General features: G+C 49.0%; 1 long non-coding RNA gene across 1 annotated transcript; it reads right to left on the bottom strand.

Moving 5' to 3' along the window:
* Positions 1-4,931: 4,931 nt before the first annotated feature.
* Positions 4,932-27,144, bottom strand: LOC131485282 (uncharacterized). Its single transcript, XR_009248749.1, has 3 exons — positions 26,340-27,144; positions 5,829-6,370; positions 4,932-5,310 (listed from the first exon to the last, which is right to left on the bottom strand). It is a non-coding gene; the product is annotated as an uncharacterized LOC131485282 (long non-coding RNA).

The raw sequence follows: 27,144 nt of genomic DNA, 5'->3' as shown, positions 1-27,144 counted from the left end.
ACGGACCTTGCACACGGAGGGGCCTGCTTTTCGCAGACAGGGTCCGAAGTTCTCTCTGCTGGAGGCGGCAGGATCCCAGGCAAGAGGGCGAAATGCCGTATGCAGACACAAAGTCACCACTTGCAGACCAGAATAGGGAACCGAGTCTGCAGGAATCATCCAAAGGCTTCAAGAGGGACAAGCAGATTCAACAATGCATGGGATAAAAAATGACTATCTGGAGATCCAAGTGACTGATAGAGTGTCTTTTCTTTTTCTGTCCTCGGCTCCAAATTACCTTGAAAATCCTCCTTAGCTCTGTAGCTCCAGATCAGAGTGAGGGATGAACAATATTTTACTGCAAAAAAAAAAAAAAAATAGTACAGGGGAGGAAAAAAAAAAAAACAATCCTGACATGGATCTTAGGGGATTTTTTTTTTCTAACCCACATTTCTTTTCTTCCTCCCACATTGGCGGATAAATCCCAGCATCGAAACTGTTCTATTCACTACACATCACTACACATGCAGAGCTTGTAAATATACCGGTTAGTAAAATGCTGAATGCAGTAACAACCGAAAAACGACTTTGATACCCAAACTAATTTATCCGTACCCTTTTGTTAAATGATAATAAAGGGTTTACAATGATCACATCTTGCCTCGAATGGGCCTGCCATCCCTGACAGATGAGCATTTGTCTGAGGGCACAGCGTCACCCCATCTTTCTGTGGGCTCCTTCCCACCCGGAAAATGTGTTCTGGGCATTATGGGACCGTGTATTAAATCCACCGGTCCCGTAGCTTCCTGTGAGCAGCCGCAGACCACCTCGTGGTCTGGAATATTTACAGAATGTTTTATTAGTTTATTACCAATGGACCTCACCATGCTCCTTCTACATGAACAGGTTTTTTCCAGTTTAATTCTCTTGGCTAGATCACAGTCACGTGTGCGCTTTTCAAACTGCCTGTTTTGTGGGCTGGGGTGATTCTCACTGTAAAAGGGAAAATCTGGGGCTCGTCAGGGTGAGTACATTAGCTCCCACTGTGACCCTGAGAGCCACCACCATATGGGATGAGGGGCGTGGCGGGAGGCAGTCCACCCGAGCTGGGGCAGAGAGGAACGTGGCCTAAATCTGTCAGCAGCACATAACAGGAACCCGGACAGGTGGCCCCTGAGGGCTGCTGGCAGGTGTGATAGGAGGCCCACGTTCACACTGGGACCCAGGTGGGCATGCGGTGGAGGATGGAGGTCGCTCTCACCTGTGTCTGCAGTTGGGGTGAGGTGTCTGTGTGGAGCCGGGTCTCCAGACCAGCCAAAGAGAAAGCAGCCTGAGGCCATAAACAGAAGGGTGTTGGGGCGCCTGGGTGGCTCAGTCGGTTAAGCGTCTGGCTTGGGCTCAGGTCATGATCTCTCAGTCTGTGAGTTCGAGCCCCGAGTCGGGCTCTGTGCTGACAGCTCAGAGCCTGGAGCCTGCTTTGGATTCTGTGACTCCCTCTCTCTCTGCCCCTCCCCCTGCTCTTGCTCTGTCTCTATCTCTCTCAAAAATAAATAAAGATTAAAAAAAAAAAATCTTAAAAAAAAAAAAAACCAGAAGGCTGTTGGGGAGCCTGGGTGGCTCAGTCAGTTGAGCATCCGACTTCGGCTCAGGTCATGATGTCTCAGTCCGTGAGTTCAAGCCCCGCATCGGGCTCTGTGCTGACAGCTCGGAGCCTGGAACCTGCTTCAGATTCTGTGTCTCCCTCTCTCTCTGCCCCTCCCCCACTTGCACTCTATCTCTGTCTCTCTCAAAAATAAAAAGAGATTTAAAAAAAAAATCTTAAAAAAAAAACACAGCAGAAGGGTGTTAAGTCAGGATCTGTTGAAACCCTGGGAAGAGGAGTTTTAAATCAGGGCAGGAGGCCCCAGAACCCTGGAAGGGGCCAAGGCCAGCTCGGATGTGGGTGGAAACGGCAAGAAGCACTTGCTTCTGGCTCGTCCCTCCAACTAACCAGGCTTACAGCCCTGCCTTCCAGGTCAAACAGGGGTGAGAGCCTGGGCCTCCTGCCAGGGAACAAGATCTCGTGCCAGTTCTGCCCCCACAGGGCTCTCTGGCCTCTGGAAGGCCACCCCACTCTGTTAGGCTCTGATTCCCCCCTCCACATACCTCAGAAAGTCTTCAGTTTGGACTGAGGACCTGCACCCTTCTGACTCTGATGCTCCCTTCCTGGTGGTGGTACCTTGTCACTGTCCTCACCGTCTGGCAACCAAAACTGACCCCCCCCCCCCCCCCCCCCCCGCTCAAGTGTTTCTGGAACATTCTGACAGGGATTACACACACGTGGTTCAAGTAATGGCAATTAAAACCTCCTGTCTTGGCTGATGCACTTCCTCCACACCTCACATGGCTTCCATTGCTTCCTCTTGTCCCACCCCACCCCACAACCAGCCCTCGGCCCTAGACCATAGGGCCCTGGACCTCTGTCTCCATTCTGGGCTGGCAAGTAAGGAATTCTTTATGGCGGGCTAAAGAAGGGACCTCAGGGAATCCTCTGGTGCCACTAATTGTGACCCGAATTCCACACTTTCATCTAAATAACCTGCCCTGTCTTTTACCTCTTCTCGCTTGCTCTGTTGGCAACGGGAGGTACAGCTCCCCTGTACCCACAGACCATGGCGAAGGGGGAGCCCTAGAGGGGCCTTCCCAGGCAGGGCCCACCTGAGTGCAGGATGCTAATGTATCTCAACACTTAAGTTCTTAAGACTGCACATATGCATTTATGAGACACAACGTAAATACACTTCCACGGATGTTGAGGGAAATATAAAGCTTACGGTTTCGTATCTGAGACATATCCACAAACAGAAGTTCCAGCTCTTTGTCCTGAAGATGATTCCACACAAACGACCTGCAAACACTTCAGCCATCTATGAACTTAGTCTCAATTCTTCACGACCTCTAGTGGCAGAAGAAGGACTCTGCTATTTTTCCAGGTAGTCTGGCCTTCACGTTTGCCTTGTCATCATCTCCCCCGAATATCCCGCGTCCACTGAGCTCTCCATTCCCACGGACACCGCCCCCCTTCCCCTCATCCTGCATCACCAAGAAATGGCTTCAGAAGCAGCCTCTCTGAGCCCCCTGGGTACCCTACCCTCCTACACCCAGAAAGGAGGCACACCACAAGCTTGTGACTCACCGGCAGCAAAGCTGCCCTAAACGGTGTTTAGGGGATTATCCCTGGGGCACAAGGATCTAGGCACCTCCTGTAGGGCTGTTTGAGTATGGGCCACTCCCTCAGAGTCCCCGGAGGCAGGTGGGGAGGGAAGGGTGTAGAGTCACAGGCACCGTTCCCCAAATCCAAAAATTCCAAATTCCAAAACACAGTGGACTCCTGGGTGTGAGTTAAAGGACTGGGGACATGCTATGTGGATGGTTGGTTTCCCAGTGTCCATACTCAGTGCCCAATTCCTGGTCAATCCATTTGGGAAGAAGTTAAGAGTCTGCAGATAATTTCTCTCCCTCTTTCGCACCCTCTCTCCCCCTCTGCCCCCTCCGTCTCCTCCTCTAGCCTCCTTTCTCCATCTCTCTCCTCCCATCCCCTCCCCTTCCCTCTCTGACTTCTCTTATCTCTGTCTCCCTGTCTCTCCCCGCTCTTCCCCTCACTGTCCCCTCTTCCCCTGACCCCCACTATTGGATGCACATAGGACACTGAATATGGCCCTGCTGGCCACAGGCAGCCATTCTGTGACCCCGAGCGGAGCCAGACTTGGGTTAAAGCTCACACTGAGGCTGGCAGAGCAGAGAAACACAAAAGAATCACGTACTTGAGGACCTCTTTGAGTGCCGATCAGGCCAAGCCTGGACCCACCCTCCCTCTGAACTCAGTTACATAAGATAATAAACTTCCTGATTGTTTAGACTGGTTTGAGTCAGGCTTTTCAGTTTTCTTTTTAAAGTGCAGATCTTATCATGGCACACCCAGCTTAGAATCCTTCCCCGGGACATTCAGAATAAATTGCTACCTCCTCCAATGGGCTCAGGGCAGAGATCATTGGCCCCTCGGCGCCCAGTGTAACTCACATTCCCTGAAATGAACTCTCTCTTCCGGCAGCCCCAAACTATGTGAAGCTCCCAGACCATGCCTTTCAAGATATTCTCTGCTGGAATGTGCTTCGCTTATTGTCAATCCAGTGCAAATTCTGCCTTCAAACTTCAAGGCATCATCTTCTCGTACCTCTTCCTGATCCCCAGGGAGCAGAATAGTAGAGGGGCTGAAAGTACGGGCTGGGGCAAGAGGAGTGGAGAGGAGCTGCTAAGAATGGGGAAGACATGAAAAGATAGAGGAAAGAGACTCTTAAAAACTGAGAACAAACTGAGGGTTGATGGGGGGTGGGAGGGAAGGGAGGGTGGGTGATGGGCATTGAGGAGGGCACCTGTTGGGATTAGCACTGGGTGTTGTATGGAAACCAATTTGACAATAAATTTCATCTGTAAAAAAAATAATAAAAGAAAAGAAAAGATAGAGAAAAGATAGAAACTGAATCCAGATCGGAGCATGTGAGGCCCTGGATCCAGCTTAAACTGGAAGCAAAACTATCTTAAGTCATGTGAGTTTTTAGGTCAGTTGAGTCCGATTTTTGTTAGTTTCTTTGTTTCTTACATCCCAAAGCATTCCAAAATTTCTTCCCAAAATTCAAGCCCTTATCATACTTGTCATGGACTGACAGCTTTTCAGGGGCAAGAGTCATAGATTATTTGGTTTTCCATTCTCTGTCCATTCCATATCCATTAGAAGATACTCAGTAAGAGTTCAATGAAGTTAAACAAGCTTCTCACTCTTGCAAGTTCTACTTTATATTTCAGAAACGCTGTCTCTTAACATTGTCGGTTCAAAAACATGCTGAATTCTAGTGAGACACAAGATTGGTTTTTTCTTTTAAGAACAAAATTGAGTGCATGCTTGGTGTGTCACTTAAATTGTGTTGAGGGCACAGAATAGAATATTAAAATTATACACTCTTTATAAAAATGCCAATTTTTAGTTTAAAATGCGTAGTCCCCAATGAGCTAATTCTTTTTCCGGTAGGATCAAGGGTTACCCACCTACTAAGATAACTTGTTTCCTTCTCGTAGCAGACCTAATTGCCACTCTGGGAGTGAGGTCTGGAAAGACTGATTGGCAAAAGGGCTTCTGATCACCTCCCCCATGCCATCTTCTGTACTCACGTGAAGCCTTAGCCCAGAGGAACAGCATTAATTTCCCTCTGAAAGGTGTTGAAGCCCAGAGGGGCCTTTCTTCCCTGGTCGTGCTGAGTAAACCACGGGCCACACGGAGACGCCAACCTCATTACCCTGCTTGGGGAAACATGTAAAGAAAAAGACATCAAACTGTTCTAAGAGGCTATTATTTTTGTAATATTACTAAACAGTCATTTCACTTTGTGACTCAGCAGCACAAACTTCCTGCAGCCCTCCCCATGCTAAGGCGCCGGGGCAGGGGATGGGGGGTGGGGGGGTGGTCTCACAGGCAGAGGTGAGAAAAGATGGCCAACAGGTCAGATACCAAGCACAAAGCTGCAGTGACAACATGGACCATTTGACACAGTCACTCTCTGGTTACAAGTGGGGAATATCGGCTCAAGAGAAAGAAAAGAAGAGTTTGAGGCTTGTGTGACTAAAATAGCCGTGGCTTCAGGCCTGGCTGGATCCAGGTGATCATTTGTTACGGCTGCTGTAACACATACCAAAACCTGGGTGGCTTCAAACAACAGAAATGATTGTCTTCTCAGTTCTGGAGACTACAAGTCTGACGTCAGGTGTTGGCAGGGCCATATTCCTTCTAAAGCCTATAGGCAAGCATCCTTCTTTACCTCTTTCTTGTTTCTGGTGGGTGGCTGCCATACTTTTGTGCATTCCTTCCTTTGTAGATGCAACAGTTCAATCCTCTGTCTTAGCGTGGCTTTCCCCTGTGTGTTTCCTTCGTGGTCATCCCTGTGTGCATCTGGGTCTGAATGTCCCCTTCCTGTCAGGACACCAGTCATATTGGTCAAGGCCTACCCTAATGGCCTCCTCTTAGTGTGTTACATCTATAAAGGCTCTCTTTCCAGATGAGGTCACTTTCTGAGGTACTGAGGGTTAGGATTTCAACATAGCATTTGCAGGGGCAGGAAGTGAGTAATTCAACTCATAACACAAGGGATAGGAAGAGTTAAAACAACTCTCGCCAACAGCCCCAAGTGTAAACTGATACAATAATAGCATCCTCCTCCTTGAGCTGAGGTGAAGAGTCGATGATAAAATCCATGGAAAGTTATGATCCCGGGGCCTGGTTCGTGGTGGACACACAGTTTTTACTTCCATGACTTCTACCATGGAGCAAAATCACGCATATGCTTAACTTGTGAGATTTCAACTGTAGGTAGAGAGAGGGGGAAAAGCAAAATGTAAATAAATGGAAGGGACAGAGTAATGGGGCACCTCGCCCACCATTCCATTGCAAGAGAACACACTCTTGAGTGGGAGAGAAAGTTGACTTCACTCTTCTGTTTCCTCAGACAGCCTAGGTCCCCAAGCATCATTCACAGGAAAGTAACTCATCATTGGAGCGGGGAGTGTTTAGGGAGGGGAGATGTGTGCACATTTGCCCCTAAAAGCAGACCAGCCACCTCACTGGGTGTCCAACCTGAGAACAGGCTGTGTGTGGAGGCTGCAGGAGAGGCTGGCATGCTGGGACAGGGGCTGGCGCTCTAGGACAGTGTCCTCAAGCCATGCATGGTGAAGGACTGGTATCATCCACCCTTCCAGGATTGACAGGACCCCCCACTGGGCTTGGTAGAACCCAGCCTGTGTTCGCCTCACCACCCTTTTACCCTTCCCTACCCAACCCCCTGCCAGGCTCAGCACCAGGTAAACAGCCCTTGATCTCAGACCCTCTGACTGGCTAAGGCTACCGGCCATGTGCTTGGATGCCTTGGCCTGTCAGCTGCTCCCAGTTTGTCCCCTCTTTCCTCTTCACTCCCGTGCTTCCCTCACTGTGGACTGGAAACAGATCCCTCGCCACCGGCACTGGCCCACAGACCTGGCTTTGAGGAGAAGAGCATGTGGTTGGAATGACTTAAGGGATGCTCAAAAGGAATCTAGGCTGGATACAACATTTGCCTTTCCTTACTCCTAACCCCTGCCTGAGATGGGCCTCCTTCTAGAAAAACCCGCAATCCCCCTCCTGGCTTTTCCAGCTCCCTCATCAACTGTCTCCCTCCTTCCCCAGCTTCCCCTTGCTATCTCCCACCATGCTCCTCCACCCCAATCAGCCCAGCCTCCTCACACGCCTACCTGCACCCTCGGCTCATTCTTGGAGGCACAGCCACGACTTTCTTCATCTGTAACACAATCAAATTTGACCAGACTTTGCTTTATTTGCTGGGGCTTCAAGTTTCAGAGGAAAAAAAACATGGCAGACTTGTTCCTTCAATTGGCTCTTGGGTTCTGATGGGCAGGACAGGGAGGTGAGTTGGGGAGAGGGAATGGTGGGGAACTCCAACCCCCTTCTTTGGTTGCAGTCGGCCTCACAGGGAAAATGGACAGGGCAGAGGGCTGGTGTGAGGAGGAAGCCAGGTGGCCAACAAGTACAGCCAAAAAGGCCTCTCAAGGCTACCAGGAGCACCTCAGCCCCAAACCAAAGCACACAATGGCCAGGAATTTTCCCTGTCCCTTGAAATCTCCAGCTTCTCACAGTTCGGTGGTAGTAACTAGAAGTTATTGTGAGTGGGGGGCGCCTGGGCGGCTCAGTCAGTTAAGTGTCTGATTCTTGGTTTCGGCTCAGGTCATGACCTCACAGTTTCATGGGTTTGAGCCTTGTATTGAGCTCTGTGCTGGCGGCGTGGAGCCTGCTTGGGATTCTCTCTCTCCCCTCTCTCTCTCTCTCTCTCTCTCTTTCTCTCTCTGCCCATCCCCCACTTACACTATCTGTCTCTCTCAAAAATAAATAAATAAAACCTTAAAAAAAAAAAAAAAGAAGTTATCGTGAGTAATTACTAAGTGTAATGTTGACGTTGAGATAGGTCATTTTGGGCATGTGCACCCCCCAGGCCACTCGGGTCTAGCCGCTGCTGCCCCAAAGGGCTACTCTGGGAGTCCTGGGAATATCCTGCTTTGTTGGCTTCCTGGATCATCGATTATACTAGATCAGACGGCGTACTTTTGTTCCTCACACCTCACATTTGGCAAGCACTCTTGCTACAAGGTTCTATTAAAAAGTTAAATGAGGGCCCCGGGGTGGCTCGGTCGGTTAAGCATCCTACTCTTAATTTCAGCTCAGGTCATGATCTCACGGGTTCATGAGATGGAACCCCATGTCACTCTCTGCGCTGGGTATGGAGTCTACTTAAGATTCTCTCTCTCCCCCTCCCTCTGCCTCCTCCCACCCCAAAGACTTAAATGACCACAACTTTAATGTCCATCGATGAATGAACGGATAAACAAAATGTGGTACATACACACGATGGGGTATGACTCAGTTTAAAAAAAAATTTTTTTTTTTAACGTTTATTTATTTTTGAGACAGAGAGAGACAGAGCATGAACAGGGGACGGGCAGAGAGAGAGGGAGACACAGAATCTGAAACAGGCTCCAGGCTCTGAGCGGTCAGCACAGAGCCCGACGCGGGGCTTGAACTCACGGACTGCGAGATCATGACCTGAGCCGAAGTCGGACGCTTAACCGACCAAGCCACCCAGGCGCCCCATGACTCAGTTTTAAAAGGAAGGAAATGTTGGGGCGCCTGGGTGGCGCAGTCGGTTAAGCGTCCGACTTCAGCCAGGTCACGATCTCACGGTCCGTGAGTTCGAGCCCCGCGTCAGGCTCTGGGCTGATGGCTCAGAGCCTGGAGCCTGTTTCCGATTCTGTGTCTCCCTCTCTCTCTGTCCCTCCCCCGTTCATGCTCTGTCTCTCTCTGTCCCAAAAATAAAAAAAATAATAATAAAATAAAATAAAAGGAAGGAAATGCTGACATTTGAGGATGTTACACTAGGTGAAATCAGCCAGACACAGAAAGAGGAATATTATGTGATTCCGTTTATACGAGGGAACGTAGTCAGCCTCATAGATTCAGAAAATGGAATGGTGGTTGCTAGGGGCAGCAGGCAGGAGGAGGAAGGAGCTTTTGCTTTACAGGTATAGTTTCCATTTGGAAAGATGGGCAAGTTCTGGGTATGGATGGTGGTCATGGTTGCGCAGCAACGTCAATGTCAATGCCATTGAACGATACACTTAAAACTGGTTAAAATGGTACATTTTACATTTTGCCTACTTTACGGTATAAATTATTTTGCATTTTATAGCTTAAGAAAACATGAGCAAATACATAGCCGTGTGCAGTCAGCGGCTGATAACGAAGACTCACTCGGTCAAGGAACACCAAGCACCTGCCCTGCCACGGTTCGTGGGACCCTGTTCTAGGACGTGGCAGGACAGCTGTGTGCAACCAGGCAGTCCCCGCCCTCCAGGCACTTACTTCTCAGTGGAGGACGGAGGAGGAGGCAAACAAGAGCAAGCAGTCATTCTGGGCTGTTCTCAGTACCACGTAGAAAGGTAAGTCCAGGTAAGGGACTGGAGAGGGACCCCGGTAGGGGAGGGAGGTGGTTTCTTGACTGAGACCTGAGAGGCCAGGAAAGGCCTCCCAAGGAGGACATTGGAGAAGAGATCCAGGTGAGGGGCGCAAGGGAGGGACTAGTGCACATGCGCTAAGGCAGGGGATCTTCAAGCGTACAGGGACTCCCATGTGACTGGGTCTGAGAAGGAAGGAGGTCAACTAGCGGGAGATGAGTCTGAAAGGGACGGAAGGATAAGGATGCTGCTCGTAGGGGCATGGTGGGGGGCTGCTAGGGAGGCTTTGGGCATGGAGTGGTGGGCAGGGAGGGCTGTGCGGACACGTTCCTTCCTGCTGTGGTTTGGAGCCTCCTCCATGGGGCGGGAAGTGTAAGCTGGAGGACAAGAATCGGAGGGGAGCTGGTGGAATGTTCATAGGTGGCACAGAGACCTGGACCAGAGTGACACTGCGGAGGCAGGGTGAGGTTAGACAGAGACCCCTTCTGCAGGTAGAGCTGGCAAGAGCTGAAGATGCACTGGATAGGGGGTAAGAGGGGAAGAGAGGAGTCAGTCGGCCCCCACGAGCTTCTGGCTAGAGCCCGTGGTGCAGCTGTTTTCTGGAATCGGGGAGCCTGGGGGGGAGAGAAGAGGTCCCAGTGTGGCCATGCTCTGAAGCGGGTTGATGAGGTGTCCAGGCAGGAACCATGTGCAGGGAGTTAGAAACCTGAGTCTGGAGTCAGGGATGGGGGCTGGAGGTCCCCAGTCACTGTATGGAGACGCCATCAGTGATTTCAGGCCATTGTAGGGGAGACATGACCCACGTAGAGACTGGAACCCAACCCTGGCCTTCGAGAGTTCAGCTGCCATGTTCCTTTGCATGAGGATGCCAAGCTGAGCAAGCGCCCTCGTGTCCTTCCCCTCGCCAAAGGGCCACGGCTCCTCCCGTGGGGCCCTGACCCCCCTGTGCTGCTTCCTGCTTCCTGCATATTCCTCTCAGGGCTGTCCTCAGCCCCGACATTCTCAACTGTGGCACACAACAAAAATCACCCAAGCAGCTTTCTAAAAAGTCCACTGCCCTGTGCTCATTCCAGACAGACTGACCTCTAATCTCTGGGATGGACTCCAGCATCTGGATTCAAATATCCACACGGTTGAGGTTGAGAACAGAGTATTCCGTGATACTTGCCCCCCATGGATGGGTGCGTGTACTTAGCCATTTTGGATTCCTCCCCGCAACCCGCCACAAAGGATCTCTGGGCTCCCTAGAAAGAGCATCTGACAACTCACCTACCTGTTCTCTGGCTTCTTTGGTCTCAGCTACCGGACTCAGGTGGATTCATCACGGTAACCAGACTGAAAATAACTCCGGGTATATCAGGCAAGGAAACAATTTTTGAAGTGTTCTCTTTTCATATTGCATTATACATGTAGATCACACATGAATACATTTTCATTTTAAAAAATTCCAACAAAGCTGATAAAGCAACAGACCTCATTGATCTCTTCTCGTGCCTTCTCCCCAGAGGTAATTACTCCAGGGTCCGTTGGGTATAATTCCAGCCATTTTTTTTTTTTTGATGCATTTGAAAGCATCTATATGCACAAATGTAAACGTAGTGTTTTGTTTGCGGTGAGTGTATTTTCAAAACGGGGATTGCCTCAAATGTGTAACACTGCAATTTGCTTTTTTTCTTTTTTCCATGTTGACAATGTAACTAGGAACTCTCTTGATCCATTCTGTGTTGGTCTGGTCTATGGCTCCTAGCTACAAATGACTAAGCTTAAATTAATTAAAATTCAACAAAACTTAACATTCAGTTCTTCAGTTAAGCCAGCAGCCATATTTCAAGTGTTCAGGGGACCCCCGCGGCCAGTGGCTTTTGTACTGGATGGCACAGAAAGTTCTGTAGAACAGCCCTGGCATAGAGCATTCTTCTTAGTTAATGAGTCCTATCCCACAGTATAGCTATGTCAGAGTCAGAAAAAGAAGGGCTTAAAAAAAAAAAAAAACCATCCAGCTAAGAGAGAAGAACACTTCAGTGCATGTATCTTTCATGTGAAAAGTAGGTCAGTCCACAGCAAACAGTTTCTCCAAGGGGCAGAAATCTATTCTGTGAGAGGCTGAGGTGGCAGCGAGGTATTTAGAGCTCAAAGCCTTCTCTGCAAATGGTTGTTTTGCTTTTGCTTCTAGTTTCTTAGGTTCCCTTGCCACGATTCTCATCTCCGAGCTGTGAAATCACCTCCCAGAGCCTGGTGTTTCCTCGACTCTGTCTCAAAGACTCCCTTCCCCTGCCTGCAGGCCCCGTCCCCACTGCGGGCCGCTGGTTTCCATATTCATCTCTCGGTGGTTGGGGACAGAGCCCACAGGGCGTCGTTTATTCTAAGGATAGAGAATTAATATTCATGACAGCGTCTCATCAAGAGAGCATAAAGGCAGGCTCTTCCGTACCCAATGCCAGCCTGATGATAGCATTTAATGCTCCCTGTGAGGGGACAGTGTTTTTAAAATATTCCAGATGCCTTTTAATACTGTTGCTTGAGTCCCTGGGATCAGAATTGGCAGGTTGTTATTGGCGGTATCGAATACTCAGGCTCCCACTTCATACTAAGGGATAAAAGACCCAGGGGGGTGGGGGTGGGGGCAGTGGGAAACAGAAAAGACACAAATGAGGGCAACATAACTGAATATTTAAACACTTGCAATAAAAATTTGAAGGGTTTTGTGCGGAGACCGCATTGAATGCTTAGTTCAATTCATCATGCTTACGTATTTTAACTGTTCTAGTGTGTTTGTTCTTAGAGTGATTCACTCATCCGTTCCGTCAATGTTTATCGATTGCCTAACCTAGGCCAGGTGCCGGGGCCACCGTAATGAATAGGACAGATGTGTCCCTGGCCCTCAGAGGGAGACAGACAAGCGACCAGGCAAATGCCCCCCGGAGAGTTCATTGCTGTGGTGGGGCAAGCCGAGCACCCTCTGGGAGCATTTTGGGAGGGCACCTCACTGGAGTTGGGGACCCTCCTAATAAACATTTTTCTTGTACCTCTCATTCATGTACAGATCAAGTACAATGGACTCTAAGCCCTTTTCCATCTCCTCCTTTGCGAAGGATGCGGTAAAATGAGTCTTCGGTACCAGTGAAACAGGATAAGGAACCTGGATTTTCTTCCTGACTCCACCACCACCTTGCATCTGACCAGGAATGAAACACGGCTTTGTGATTCCTTTTCCCAAACGTGAGCACGGCATTGGGTTCACTCAGATCTGGTGCTTTCAACATGGGCTCAGTGATGGGCTCAGTTGGTCGATACCCATTCAAACTGCTTTGGATGTACCTAAGTGCACTTTGGGGGAAGATCCTCAGAATATGGAAGGTCTGTGACGCCGAAGAGGTGAAGAACCAGAGACCTAGGTACCTGAGGTGTTTGGAAATAACAAACTTGGTTCTTCAAAATATTTCCTCTTTTACCAGCCAGTGGTGGGGTGGTACTGAATTCATGGCGTGCTCCGGAGATGGGGCAGTTAGCAGTGGGCGGGAGGGGAGGGGGGAAGCCATAGGACATGGCTGCACCTAGGGGCTCCACTCCAACATACTGAGGGCTCTCCTGAGGGCACACATCTTCCTGAAGACCTGTTACTCATTCGCCCAGGTGCCTGTGGGGAGACCCTACTTCTGCAGGCACGCCTGCTATGTTAGGCAGTCACTTCATATATCCTGTCTTATGCTTATTTTTTTAAGTTAGTTATTTATTTATTTTGAGAGAGAGAGTGCGTGTGTGGGAGGGGCAGAGAGAGAGGGAGAGAGAGAGAATCCCAAGCAGGCTCCGCACTGTCAGAGCCCGATGTGGGGCTTGAACGCACGAGCCGTGAAATCGTGACCTGAGCCGAAACCAAGAGGTGACCACTTAACCGACTGAGCCACTCAGGTGCCCCCTGTCTTATTCTATCCTCAAGACAAGGCTCCGGGATCAACACGATAGCCATTCTTTCACAAATGAGGAATTCAAGCTCAGAGAAGGTCAGCGGCTACCTAGATTGCACAACCTGTCAATGACTAGGGATTTCCGCTGAGGTCCGTCTAATGCACTGGTTCTGAGCTTGGCCTTCACTTTGGAAACCTTGGGGAGCATGTAAAGCTCCCAGGGCTTAAGCCAATAGAGACCAATTAAATCAGATGGTCCTGGAGAGGGACTCAGGCACCAGGAAATTGCATTCCACATGCCCTGTGTTCTATATTTTTCACGACCACGTAACAAATATTCTTAGAAACCACTTAAGACAACGAGAAGCCTTCAGCAAATTGGTTTTCCAGGCAGAGGTTCAGATACAGGGTCGTCAGTCCCTTTAAAACAGCAGCACCCTGATGGATACGGCTAACCTCGGACAAGGCTCCCAGTGAGCAGTATGGCACACAGGTGCCTTTCCTGAGGTCTAGACAATAAGGACATCATGCAAGGAATTGTTGCATTTATGAGCAATGGCCCTGTTGTCTTGTTCTCACGGCCTGAGTGCCCACTGAGTCCAAACCTGCCCGGGCAAGAATGATGCTCAATAGGTACTCTGTGAAGGTAGTGTTTGCTCGCCACTGACAGAGGTTGCTTCCCTGACATCGGCTGGTAAGTGATGGGGACTAGGGTTGTGTAGCAGGGAGAAAGGAGCCTTCCCTACAGGGCCCGGCCTCTGAGCCAGCAGGCTAACACCTGTCGGCTGGGCTCCAGTAGGGTGGGGAGCGGATCAAAAAGACGATTCAAGTCAGTTCCCAGCCCAGAAGCACTAGAAATACTTGAATGAATTCCAGTTCCCTTTATATCCCTCCAGAGCACTCTCAGATGTTGTGTCTGTCACCAGAGGGAGCGTCAGCTGTCAGGCAGCCAGAATAAAGGAGTGGATGCACCTGATGGGGAAATAGCATCTGAGCACAGGAAAGGGCTGGGAACATCCAGCGGCAGGACCACGAGGCACGCCATGAGATGCCAGGTGCTGTCCCAGGGCCCACGGAGTCCCTATCCCCCTAAATGCTCACAAACAACCCCGCGAGGCAGGAACCGTGCTCCTGATCTTACAGATGAGCGAGCCAGCATTCAGAAAGGTCAACACGGAGCCCGAAGTGATACAACTGAGCAGAGCAGCCAGGATTTCCCCTGATCTCTCCACGCCTCCTGCTACGTGACCTGCCTCTGAGATAACGGGCCTGGAAGACCCCCCACCCCTGCTAAACTGGGGTGGGCTTCTGAACTCCTGGGTGTCGCCTGTGAGCCACACGCAGCGGCGGGAGCTGCCCCATTTCCGTCTCTCTTGACGGATCATTTTCTCACAATTGGCTTCATTTCGTCCTCAATTGCTCAAAATAAGGGCAGAGCTATCTGACAGGGAAAATAAGATGACTCCTACGCTGCGGATTTCCATCACGATGCTACCCAGGGCTGCGATGCGGGAAGAAGCAGTGCAGGCGATCCGGGGAATGATTATCGTTTATCGTGGTGAGCAGACACGAGTTCTAATACTGACTTTCAGCGGAACGACTTCGTGCTGACAGCCACGCTCTCGGAAAGAAATCTGCCATCCGGCCACTCAGGCAGGTGTAGTTGGAGATGCAGTGTGGGCAAATCGGCGCAGCTCAAGGTACCGGCGAGGGGACACGGAGTGAAGGGGCGTGGCGTCCTCCAGCCAGCAGGGTGCTGGGATGTAGCTGCCACTTGATGTTTTGCCACATGTTTTCCACCCCGAAGCCTAGCGAGGTGGTCGCTGCCAACCGAGAAGAGCTGCTTCCACTGCCCCTCCCTTTCTTTGACATCTGTATTTCTAGAGGGTGGACTTCAGCAGCCGACACACCAGGGTTTCAGCTCAGGCTCTGCCTCTCACTGGCCGTGTGATCTTGGGGGAGTCAAGTGACCTCTGTTTCCACATCTGTAAAATGGGTTATGGGTTATGGCCATCCTCTGTGGCACCCTCCCTGTGGCCTGTGCCCGGACATGGGAGGGACACCCTCGACTTCCAGTTGGTTTCCTTTTTCTGGTCTCTCTCTCTGCACCTCAGGGGCTGGGGCATTGTTGACGTTGCCCAAGAACCTGGAGCTGGGCACGGCACAGCATGCCCTCTGTGTCCCTGGCTTCCACTGACACTGTGCTGTCCACTATTGCACGGGGTGCCCACCCCACAGAGGCTCCAGACGGCCCATAAGAGGCACAAGTGTGTGATTACCAATGGGCCCCAGACCACCACCAGCAGGTATTCAGTATTTCTGTCCCCATCTCAAGCCCAGAAAGCTTGGCCTGCACAATGTGCGTGAGGAAAAGATGGCCTTCTTCCCCTAAGACAGCCTTGTCATGGACCAGGTTTCAACGGGGACAGGGGTTGATGGCCGCTTCATCAGATGGGGGTATTGGCAATGGAGGCACCGAGTTTCCACCTACCAGACTAAGATCAAATTGCTCACCACCTACCACTGGCCCAGTAGGGCCCACAGTGGGGGGTGGTATGCCCAGGGTCCCCAGTCCTGCCCTGCTCCCCCAGGCTGGTAGAGGTGGGGACCGCAGATTGGCAGCACCCTACGGCTGGGATCTGGGAACAGTCACTAAGGGAGAAAAATGGGTCCTTTGCAGGGAGACCGTAAGCCTTCTCGACAGCCCAAACATCTAGGGACTGGTAGAAACTGGTTCTAATCAATGGGACATTGTACAGGCTGTTGCTGAGGGCTCATGAATGAGGGTTGAGCCCCTGAGAAATTGCATCAGAGGATTCTACCAGCAATGCAGGACTTCCTGCAACATTCCTGGTGAGGAGACAGATATGAGAATAGAGCAAGGATCACTTCATTCCACTTTCTGGCAAAGGGCACTTGGACAGATTGAGAGCACTTTCTAAAAAAAATTTTTTTATTTATTTCTGAGAGAGAGAGAGGGAGACAGAGAGCAAGTGTGGGAGGAGCAGAGAGAGAGGGAGACACAGAATCCGAAGCAGGCTCCAGGCTCCGAGCTGTCAGCGCAGAGCCCGACGCGGGGCTCGAACCCACAAACGGCGAGATCATGACCTGAGCCAAAGTTGGACACTCAACTGACTGAGCCACCAAGGCGCCCCGAGAGCACTTTCACCTGCAGACCTCAGGTCTGGCCAAGCTCTCTAGAATGAGCGTACTTTGTGTTCTCCATGGGAGAAGAGCTTACTTGTCTTCTTATCACTAGAGCCATACAGCTGAAACCTCTCCACAAACTTGTATCATCAGACCTGATTGAGTTGAGGCCTGAAGGCCTCTCCCACTCACTGCTCTGTGGCTCCCGTGTTACCAGGTAAGTTCCTTTCTGTTTGCAGATTCATGAGCTCCCCATTCAGATCCATTCTGATCAACAGATACCAACAGATGTGCTTTGATCGGCAGGCATCAAAAAGCCAACTGCCAGGGAGATACTCAACACCCACATTTATGCAGCCTTATTCACAACAGCCAAGAGGTGGAAACTCTTGGACTCAATGCCTGCCATTCATTATTAGATGAATAACAGATAAACAAATTGTGGTATATACATGTCACAGAATAGCATTCAGCCTTAAAAAGGAAGGAAATTCTGACCCCTGCTACAACATGGATTTTGAGCACATTATGCTAACTAAAACAGGTCAGACACAAAAGGACAAATGTTGTGTGATTCTACTTTGCATGAGATTCCTAGGGTAGTCAAGTTCGCAGTCACAGAAAGCAGAAGAAGTAGGTGAGGGAAAGAATGGGGCTTAGTGTTTAATGGGGATGAGTTGTATAGCCTGGGAAGAGGAGAAAGTGCTGGAGATCCATGGTGGTGATGGTTGTCCAACAATGTGAATGTATTTACTTGAACGGCACACTTGAAAATCACTAAGACGGTACATTTTATGTAAGGTGAATCTTACCAAAATTTGTGAAAAAAATAAATAACTGGATAAAAATCAAATGTCATTCTCTGCTATCTGCTCAGGCGCCTACAGCCTGGGAGAATTAAAGAACTTTATGGAGCATATTGGGAACTCTCCTTCCAAACAGAAAATGTACGGAACTGTGTGGGGAGCTTCCCATCCCACACATGCAGGCCACTCCGAGGAAGCTCCACCCCTCATTCTCGGGGTCTGTGTGGCCCTACAACTCTTCTGTAGAAATGGGGGGTGGGAGTCAGGGGGCACAGAGGGACATTCTATCCCCATTATACCCGAACTGATGGCTGAACTTTGTCAGTTTGTACCATGAGCTGGGCTTGAACCTTCATAGCACAGTAACTATGCCTAATATGGTGTGACTTATTTCCGAATGGGGTGGATCTGAATGTGAGGGTCCCCCCTTTGAGAATTTATGGGTTAGGATTGTGCCAAATTTATAAGGAAACACGAAGGCTGGGTTCGGATCATGATGGCGGCACAATCCTCCCCAGTTGGGCTGTGGGTGGGGAATGAGGGAAGGAGGGGTCTCTGCAGACTGTAGAACACCAACTTTAACCCCACAGTGACCCCCCTAGTGGGGTTCAAATGCTCTTCCTGACACAGTGAGGAGCAGGAGGGGAAGGGACCGGCAATCTCCTAGAGGTCCAGTGACCCCTAGACCTCACGAGTGGGGAGACCCCTGCTAATTCAGTTGTGAGGCAAAGACATTTGGTGCAGGCTGGTCTCAATCTGGAGTAGCAATGTTTGAGCCCAAGGGACCGGTGCCTCCAATCAGGTTTTTGCTGAGGAAAGTGTGCGGAGGGGGCTGCCGTTCAATTTCTGAATCAGGAAACCAAGGGAGAGCTCCCTCAGAGGCATCCAGAAAATCCAAGCAATCTCTCAAACTGGTCAGTGAGGCATCAAGCCCTCTTATGCCCCAGGGGTTCCTGGTGCAGCCCTGTCCCCATCTCTCCACATCCAGTTCCTGCTCTAGAAGGGCTGAAAGTCCATCTTGGAATACAGAGAGGCAGGAGAACCCAACATCAACTTGAAAGTCCTCACAGGATACAAAGCAGGATGGGGAAGAACAAAATCGCAAACTTGAGTGAGTTCACAGAAACAAAAAATTCTAACAGAAAAGAGAAACCCGCCAAACACTCCACAGTGAAAGCAGCTCACCTGCAAGGATTTGCACCCAGGCTGTTTCCTGAAAGCTTGAGAGAAATGGGGAAAACTGGCCATCACATTACACTGTAGCAGGAGGGAGGATGAGCCAGATTTCTTCATGCGTACTTGCCCACCTCCAAGCCCCAGGGCAAATGTGGAATCTGATAAAGACAGGTCTGTTGGCTCCTTGCCAGGAGGGAAAGGCACCCGGAACCGGGGGCATCACCAAGAAGAGAGAAGGTAAAGTCGCCCAGTATTTGGGGGGACCGTGGAGGCAAGGTGAAATTTACACGTAGTGGTGCTTTTATCAACTCAGGGCAAAGAGGGGCTGAATGCCAGTGGGTTGGCCTCAGGCCTGGACTGCAGAATCCAGGGTCCTGTGTTTTTTGGAAATCACAAAAGATGATGTGGAATTCGTGTCTAGAGTACCCTCATCTGAAACTCTGGCCCTGGGCTGGAAATGGAGGGAGCGTCAATGATGTAGGTCCAAGAGCAGGATGCCACCTCTCAGTGCTCAAGCTTCGGAGGGACAGTCTGTGATCTGAGAGAGCAAGGCTGCTGCACAGAGCACCCTGCCATGTCACAACTTCCATCAGCATGTTCTTGGAAGGAATACAGGCAGCTTCTCTGCTGGCTGGTCCGTATCTCTTATCCCAGACTAATGCAATGCCAGGCACGTTTTCACCATCTGGGTCTGAGCTAATTTTAACTCCTCAGTCTTCAGATCCACTTGCCACCCTTCCCCATCCTGCCCTGTGCCTGAGGCTGACCTACTTGAACTATATCAAGGGTGCCCGTGACCCCTGGCTTCCGCTTGGGATGGTCTGGTAGGACTGGGATAGAGTGAGAGAAGGAGGTAAAAGGACCATGGCAGGGGAGTGTCCCTCCCCACAGGGACACCTGGACATGGCTGTGTCCCCTCTCTGCAGGCAGCTGCTCTGTACAGCCCTCCTGCTGGCCTCAGGCAGCCACACTCACCTCCTTCAGGAAGCTAACAGCTTGGCCGCTACCAGTCAATACGAGGCTCATCCACATCTCCATCAGTAGTCTCTGTGTAAAGAAATCTCTTCGAATTACCCTATTTTGAGTGTGCCATCTGCTTCCTGTTTCCTGATATAGGTGGTATAGTCGGTAAAAATAAACATGATTTAATAGATCAAGCTTATTAATATGTCATTCAAACTTCCTACATCCTTGGGCAAGTCATACTGTGTTTCTGAGCCTTAGTTTGCCCAGCACAGAACAGAGGGCTTGAGGCACTGTCGCGTGGATGAAATGAGATAAAATACATCAACGGACGGTGTGTTCATTCTGTGAGCCCAGCATCACAGGCTTTCATTCCGCCCCAAACTGTTGGTTTTCTGGCTTGAACAATTAATGTCGCCGTGCGAGCAAATTGTGAAGAACTTGTTCGTGATTCCTTTATAATAATAACCAGGACCGTGGAGCCTGAACTAGAGCCTCATTGTTATAGTGTTTAACATCCCTGGATGGAGCAAATACTGTATCCCTGTATCTAGAACACTGCCTGGCATACAGAAAATGATCGGTAACTATTAGATGATACAGTGGATTATTATCTCCGTCTTTCAGAGGGGACTCAAAAAGATTAGGCAATTTGCCCAAGGTCAGAAAGCCGGTGAAAGGCACCTCAGTGCTGCTAATTCAGGTCTCTGGACTCTAAGACAGTGCCAAGTTCCCCTCTGCACCCTCCCCTTTCCTGGGGTCCCATTGCAATGAGCATGCTCAGCCAAGGGCTGGGGACTGAACCACACAGAGCAGCATGCATGGGAAGGGAAATAGTGCAGGCTGCTGTAGGCCCAGAGACACAGGATGGTCTGTCTTAGCCCCTCAGCCCTGAACTCAGGAAGTGGCTTGTTTTACAGGTTCCAGGTGTATAGGTCTCTCGGGTCATCCAGCCTGGGGACCCCTAGGTCAATGAGCATCATGGATATGTCCTTTCTAAGGACACTAGACTAAGATATAATGCATGAAAAGTGGGTTTTAACCAACTAAATTTGGGAAGGATGACATACTGTAGCACCCTTAGAGCTTTACAAAACACACTGATGTGCTGAAGGCTGAGAAGTCCTGCAGCAAAGCAACCTGTGTATGTTGTCCAACCCAGCATTGCTCAAGCTTATTCAACTCAGAAAAGTATCTCCCATCTTTAGAACACAGTTGGGGAAACACTAATATTAGGTCTGTAGGAAAGAAAAATGTTTCCTTTCTTCCCTTCCAGGTTCTCTGGCTACTAATTATTAAGCTGACATAATGCAGGTTAATAGGACAAAAATAAATGCATTTCATACATACAGGAGCCCCATAAACTATGAGACCCAAAGGCAGCCAGGCAATTGAGGTTTATATAACATCTTATGCTAAGGAAAGGGGTAGGGGGGGTCTAGAGATACAAAGGGAAGAAAGGCCACTCACAGGAAGGCAGAGGAGATGTTTAGAAAACAAAGGTTGCCCTGTTAGGCAGATAAGTTTCTTAGAAAAAAAGGTGTCCCATGGCAATAGCTCTCCTTCTAGTACAGGCCCCTTTTCCAGTGTAAATTTAGGCAGTTGAGGGGGTGATGAAGAGATTCTCCTGAATCTGCGGGGTTTTGATTGCCTTCAGCTCAAAATAATCCTTATGCCAAAGACAGATTCGGGGGTGGCAAAATCTGCTCCCCTCTACAGTCATTTTCAGAAGCTCAGATCTCAGTAAGAGCCTGAAGTAGAGGCAGGAAACTTACGTGCAGAGTCTTCTTCCATGGAAAACCAGGCAAGAAACTTTTGGTCTGAAGAGTTCCTCTCTTCCGTCATTTCAAAGTACCAAGTCACGCATACCTAACACGTTCCCGGATGAGGAGCTCTAGCAACTGGCACTGCATACATCTCCAAACTTTCCAGCTCCAACAGCAGATCAGGTCAACTGCCCTGTCCACAGATTGATGAAGATGCAAAACTAGAGCGATCGCTCGTAATTCCGTAAAATGCCACATAGCTAGAAAAGGCGGAATCGCGAAGAGCTTGGAAAACAAATGCACATGGATGGAAATTCCCCCTGGGAAGCCTCTTTCCCTTGTACCATGCCCCTGCATGGAGCAGGACTCTAACCTGCACCAGCAAAAAAAAAAAAAAAAAAAAAAAAAAATCTGCATCATCAGATGGGATTCTAAAGTTGCCACCTTTCTTGTTGACCAAACCAAACTACTGCCTGGCCCTCTCCATTTACAACACCTCTACACTAGTTCAGAGCTTCACTGTTTCTTACCTAGACATTTCTGATACACCTCCCCCCTTCCAGCCGCCAGCTGGTCTTCCTCCTCCATGTCCTGTCCACTTTCACCCACCTTGCACCCTGTTGCAAAATAATGTTCCCAACCATTGAAAGATCAAGTCACTTCCTGGCTCAACAACTTCAGTGACACACCTCTAGCCAGGTATTTAAATTATTTACGATTTAAATACCTCTCAACTTCTTTTGCCTTGTTCTTGTTCTGCCTTGTTCTTACTTTTCCACATTGATGTGTCTAAATCAGTCCACAGTATCATGGCAAATACTTATTTGGTCTTTGTCCCCAGTTCCTGGCATAGAGGGCCGTGAAACCCTTGGGATTTCCAGAGTGCTAAGAGCGAGGGGAGAGTTCCTTGTTATTCAGAGCAAGTCCCACCTGAGTTTGAGTTAATCAAGTGACTCGTGGAGGGAGGGTCTGCCAAAGAAATCTACCTTGTGATCAGACAGTTGGAAACTTTAGGTCCACCCCCTGACCACTAGGGAGGGGACAAGGACTGGACAGTTTCAGTCACAACCAATGATCTAATCAAGTGTGCCTTCGTAATGGAACCTCCATAAAACCCCCTAAACAACAGGGTTCAAGAATCCTCTGGCTTGAACAGGTGGAGGTGCTGGGAGGGTGGTATGACTAGAGAGGGTATGGAAGTTCTGTGCCTCTTCTCCCATTTTGGAAACACACCATGCATGTGGTGTCAGAAAATACCCTACAGACATTGCCATCTTTTAGACCCAGCTTAAATTCTAGCTCCCCTGTGAAGCCCTTCTGAATCACCATAGAAAGAAACAACCTCTCTCTTTTCTAAATACCAGCAATACCTCACACTATCTGCTTTATGACTTTTTCCACTGTTTTATCATTTTTATTTACCTTCAGGTATTATCTCCTTTACACTACTGTAACATCCTAGAATAGGGGTATCCTTGCCTGGTTTTGTTTTCTATTCCCTACGGTTCCATATACATTTTTGGTTTTTTGAAGGGACAGGGGCACCTGAGTGGCTCAGTCGGTTAAGCATCCGACTTCAGCTCAGGTGATGATCTCACGGTTTGTGAGTTCGAATTCTGCATCAGGCTCTCTGCTGTCAGCACGGGGCCTGCTTCAGATCCTTTGTACCCCTCCCCCCCCGCCCCTCCCCTGCTCACACTTGCTCTCTCTCTCTTTCTCAAAAATAAATTTTAAAAATACATAAAAAAATAAAAAATAAATTTAAAAAGGAAGAAATCTTAGTGAGATTAAGACGTAAAAATATTTATGTTTCTCTTAATACCACTCTAAACTATAGGTGTGATTTTTCTTTTTCTTTTTAAGTTTATTTCGGAGAGAGAGAGAGAGAAAGAGAGAGCGAGCACATGAGCCGGGGTGAGGGGCTGAGAGAGGTGGAGAGAGAAGCTTAAGCAGGCTCCATGCCTAGCACAGAGTCCAACGTGGGGCTTGATCCCACAACCCTGGGATCGTAACATGAGCTGAAATCAAGAGTTGGCTGCTCGGCCGACTGAGCCACCCAGGTGCCTCTGCGTGTGACTATTCTAACAGACACACCAGCTATGGCTTTTGAAATCCTTACTGCCTTGCAGAATGAAACCTAATTTTACAGGACAAAACTGTATTCATTCTGACTGAAGATACTCACAAAGGACCAGCACAAATGAATCCCTGGATCCTCTCCCTCAGGACCCCACCCATGACCAGAAGAGCGGCTTCCACCTGCCTGGGACGAATACAGAGGGAAGGACTTCCCAGCAGCAGCAGTTGGACCGGCATGGGTATCTTACCTGAGCAAGTTTATTGGATGACAGTGCAGAGCTGTGCTAAGCCTGAGGACACCTTTCCCCACCTTCCTATTTCATCTGGGTTTTAACCAAGATTTCCCAGGAGCCAGAGCATTAAAAACCACCTTCCTGGTATATTTCGGCTGTAAGCCACAGGCACATTAAAGTGCTGTGTGACAAGTATGGAGCAAAGTGGGAGAGAAAACAACAGATAGGAAAGAGTGGCACGCACCCCTTTCTAGCCGTGTTTGACAAAAGCACAGCTTTGGCAGGAAGCTAAAACACCGTCGCCTTTTAGACATGTGACAAACCCAGCTCCTTAATATATATTTTCCTGAGTGGTCCTTGAAGCGAATTGCTTGCTCTGGTTAGAAAGAAAAAGCCCTCAGTTCGCCTCAACAAAGATAGGGCATTCCAAATTCTGGTGTGGTTAGCTAAATCCCCGAAAGGTATTTTGTTCTCCTTTGAAAGCAGTTTTTGCAGTGGATCAGGGCAATGCTCGATAATAGGTGGTGGAAATTCCCACATAATCCTCACAGACATGCTTTTCTCCTTTTGTTAATGTTCTGTCAATGGCGTTTAACAGGGGGGAAATGAGAATTTTCCTGCGGGCCGATAAATGTCAATTGGGTGAGGATTTTTTTTTTTTTTGCCTTCATTAACAGAAATGATTTTGCCTCATAAAAAAGTTCTTATTTTTTCCTAGAACCAAGATGACCCTCTAAAAACCTGCAACTTACATTTTTGTCGTTTGTGTTCTGCTGTTCAAGCGTGTTCATGTTTTCCTTTAGAAGACTACATCGTTTTCAACAATTCAATAGAAATCTGTTTTAAAGTAAGTTTTAATTTTTAAAGTAAGCTTTAAAAAAAATTCAGACCAGGGGCGCCTGGGTGGCTCAGTCGGTTGAGCGCCGACTTCGGCTCAGGTCCTGATCTCGAGGTCCGTGAGTTCGAGCCCCGCGTCGGGCCCCTGTGCTGACAGCTCAGAGCCCGGAGCCTGTTTCAGATTCTGTGTCTCCCTCTCTCTGACCCTCCCCCGTTCATGCTCTGTCTCTCTCTGTCTCAAAAATAAATAAACGTTAAAAAAAATTTTTTTGAAAAATAAAAAAGTAAATAAAAAAAAGATTCAGACCAGAGAAAAGGCAATGATAAAGCCCTTATTATTTTTTGTAATAAGCTGTATCATCTTGCTTTGTAAGACACTGATCATACAATGCAATTATGCAAGAAAGGAATAATAATGGGATATATTTACATTTTTTTTTTGCTTATTTTGTCTCATTTTAGAAAATGCCTTGAGCAAATTTTATATCATAAACGGAATTGGTAAATAATTGACCCGACGAGTTACCATCACCCTGACATCTAACCAACATTGATTTTACTGTATTCGAATTATGCGGTTGACGGTCATCACGAATTTTGGTCTGATCGGCTGGAAGCAGTGAGTTTCTACTTTTCTATTTTTCTTGTACTGCACAAATCATGGTGACTGTCTTCACAGGCAGGTAACCAATGCAGTCAGGGAGGATCGCATGCTCAGAATGCCCCAAGAGGATAGACATTATATAGCAAACAGTGCCGTGATAAGTTGAGGAAAGGGACCATAGGGGAAAAGAAAAAGCTTTATATTTTAGTGCCATCGACATCCATGTGAACAAGGGGCCCCAAATTTTCATTTTGCACCGGGTCCCACAAATTATGTCACCAGCCTGCTCTAAGCTCCCGTGTATGAAAATTCGTTCAAGTGATCACTCCCAACAGCCTATTTGCAGTAGAAAACGGGTTGACGTTCATCAGAAGAGAGTATTCGGCCCTTTAAAAGTTGAAGCTTTAGAATAACTAGGAGTCAGCACAGGAAGGGGAGTCCTGTGGGGGCAGGGGGCCCAAGTTCAGCCCAATTTCTGAATGCCTGCCAGCTTTGGATGCACAATTGCTATGTGGATGCACGGATGACTCAAACTCCCTATTCTTTCCTTCTCTGTGCACCCAAGAACTCACTGCCTTCCTGCAGAGGGCCCCCAGGGTTCCGGGCATGGCCAAAGGGTGTGCCCTGCGATCCCACAAGAGGCTGCCAACTTTCAGGTCCCCAGGGGCATCCATCACACTCTTTCTCAACCTGTTCCAGCTCCCTCTCTGTCCATGCCAGCTGCTCTTGAAGCTGCTTGGACAGGCCTCACTAGAGCAGTACTGTTTCTGTTGCAAATCAAAGACGTGTTAAGGAACAGATTTGTCGTTCCTGCTACTGAGGTTCAAAGGACATCACAAGAACTCCATGGGTCTCTACCTCTGACATTTGTTCTCCTCTGGGTTGCCTTTACTGTGGCCCCAGTCTTGTCAAAATCACCTGGGCCCTCTCCAGAATAATTGCATCAGAGTTTTAGGAGGGAGCTCCCCTGGGTGGGGGGGGTGGGGGGGGGTGAGGTTCTGTACTTTAGCAAGCTCCCCTGGAAATTCTTGGGCACACCTAAAGTTTGGAAGCTTCTGCCCTAGCATCTCCCAGCCACTCTGAAGGTCTTGACTGCCAGCTTTCCAGCAGGACCACCCTGGTCTGTCTTCCTTCCTCAGGTAGGAAGACAAGCTGAGCAGTGCCTGTCTGGGCTCGATCGACAGCTCTGAAACACCAGCAAGTTATCGACCTCTCTGCATTCCGGCAGGTTTGCCTAGAAAACGCAGACAGTCAAACCTTACCTGCCCAAAAGCCGGAGCCCGTCTGAGTTGTCTTCACTTCTAAAGCGTATAGCTCAAGAAAGTCAAATGACTTCGTAACTGTAGCACATTTGATTCAACAATGCGTTAAGGAGAGCACAACATGGCATCGTAACGTCCCAGGACTTCTGAGAGATCGGCACTGTGAGACATCCAGTGTGCAGGAAGGTTGTGCTGTTTTCTATCTCACAGTGAAGGAGCCTTTTTGTTGTTAGGAGAAAATTAGATCAACGGGCTGAAGGTAGCAAGGGCTGAAGGAGAATTTGTTACGAGTGGCCTGGAAAATAGGAAAACCCAATGCACGTTCTTCGTGTGGCAGGTAAAAGAATCTGCACATTGCACGCCCAGCCCTGAGCATGCTTTGAACCCCCCTTTTTATTTTATCAGTGCTCATTGTCTAAGGCTTTGATCTTATCAAGTCCTCAAGTCTTTCCACCAAGGAATATGAATTCCTTCATTTCCTTCTCCTCCCCAGGGATGGTTCTCGATGGTCTAGGCCCTTTACCTTGCCCTTTGCTGCTGTGATTCCCCAAACTTTCATTTCCTTCCGTGATGTGAGCTGTTGTCTAGACTCTCCTGTCGGCCTTCTTTATGGCTGTTCCAAGCCCACAGGGAGACCTTAGAGAATGTGCTATATCCTTTCTTTTAAGATCAACAGGGATGGTCAGGAACTTAGACCAGCCTCAGCTCCTCGCTTCCAGGCCTCAAGTCAGGCAGGACTACCTTGCATGCAGAAGGACCTGAGAGCCCAGGCTTGGGGGCAGGCTGCTGGGGCTGGGACCTCAGC

This window comes from Neofelis nebulosa, chromosome 9, assembly GCF_028018385.1.
Source record: "Neofelis nebulosa isolate mNeoNeb1 chromosome 9, mNeoNeb1.pri, whole genome shotgun sequence".
Lineage (NCBI taxonomy): Eukaryota > Metazoa > Chordata > Mammalia > Carnivora > Felidae > Neofelis > Neofelis nebulosa.
The sequence above is the reverse complement of the archived record's forward strand: the minus strand, read 5'-3'. Positions and strand labels throughout refer to the sequence as shown.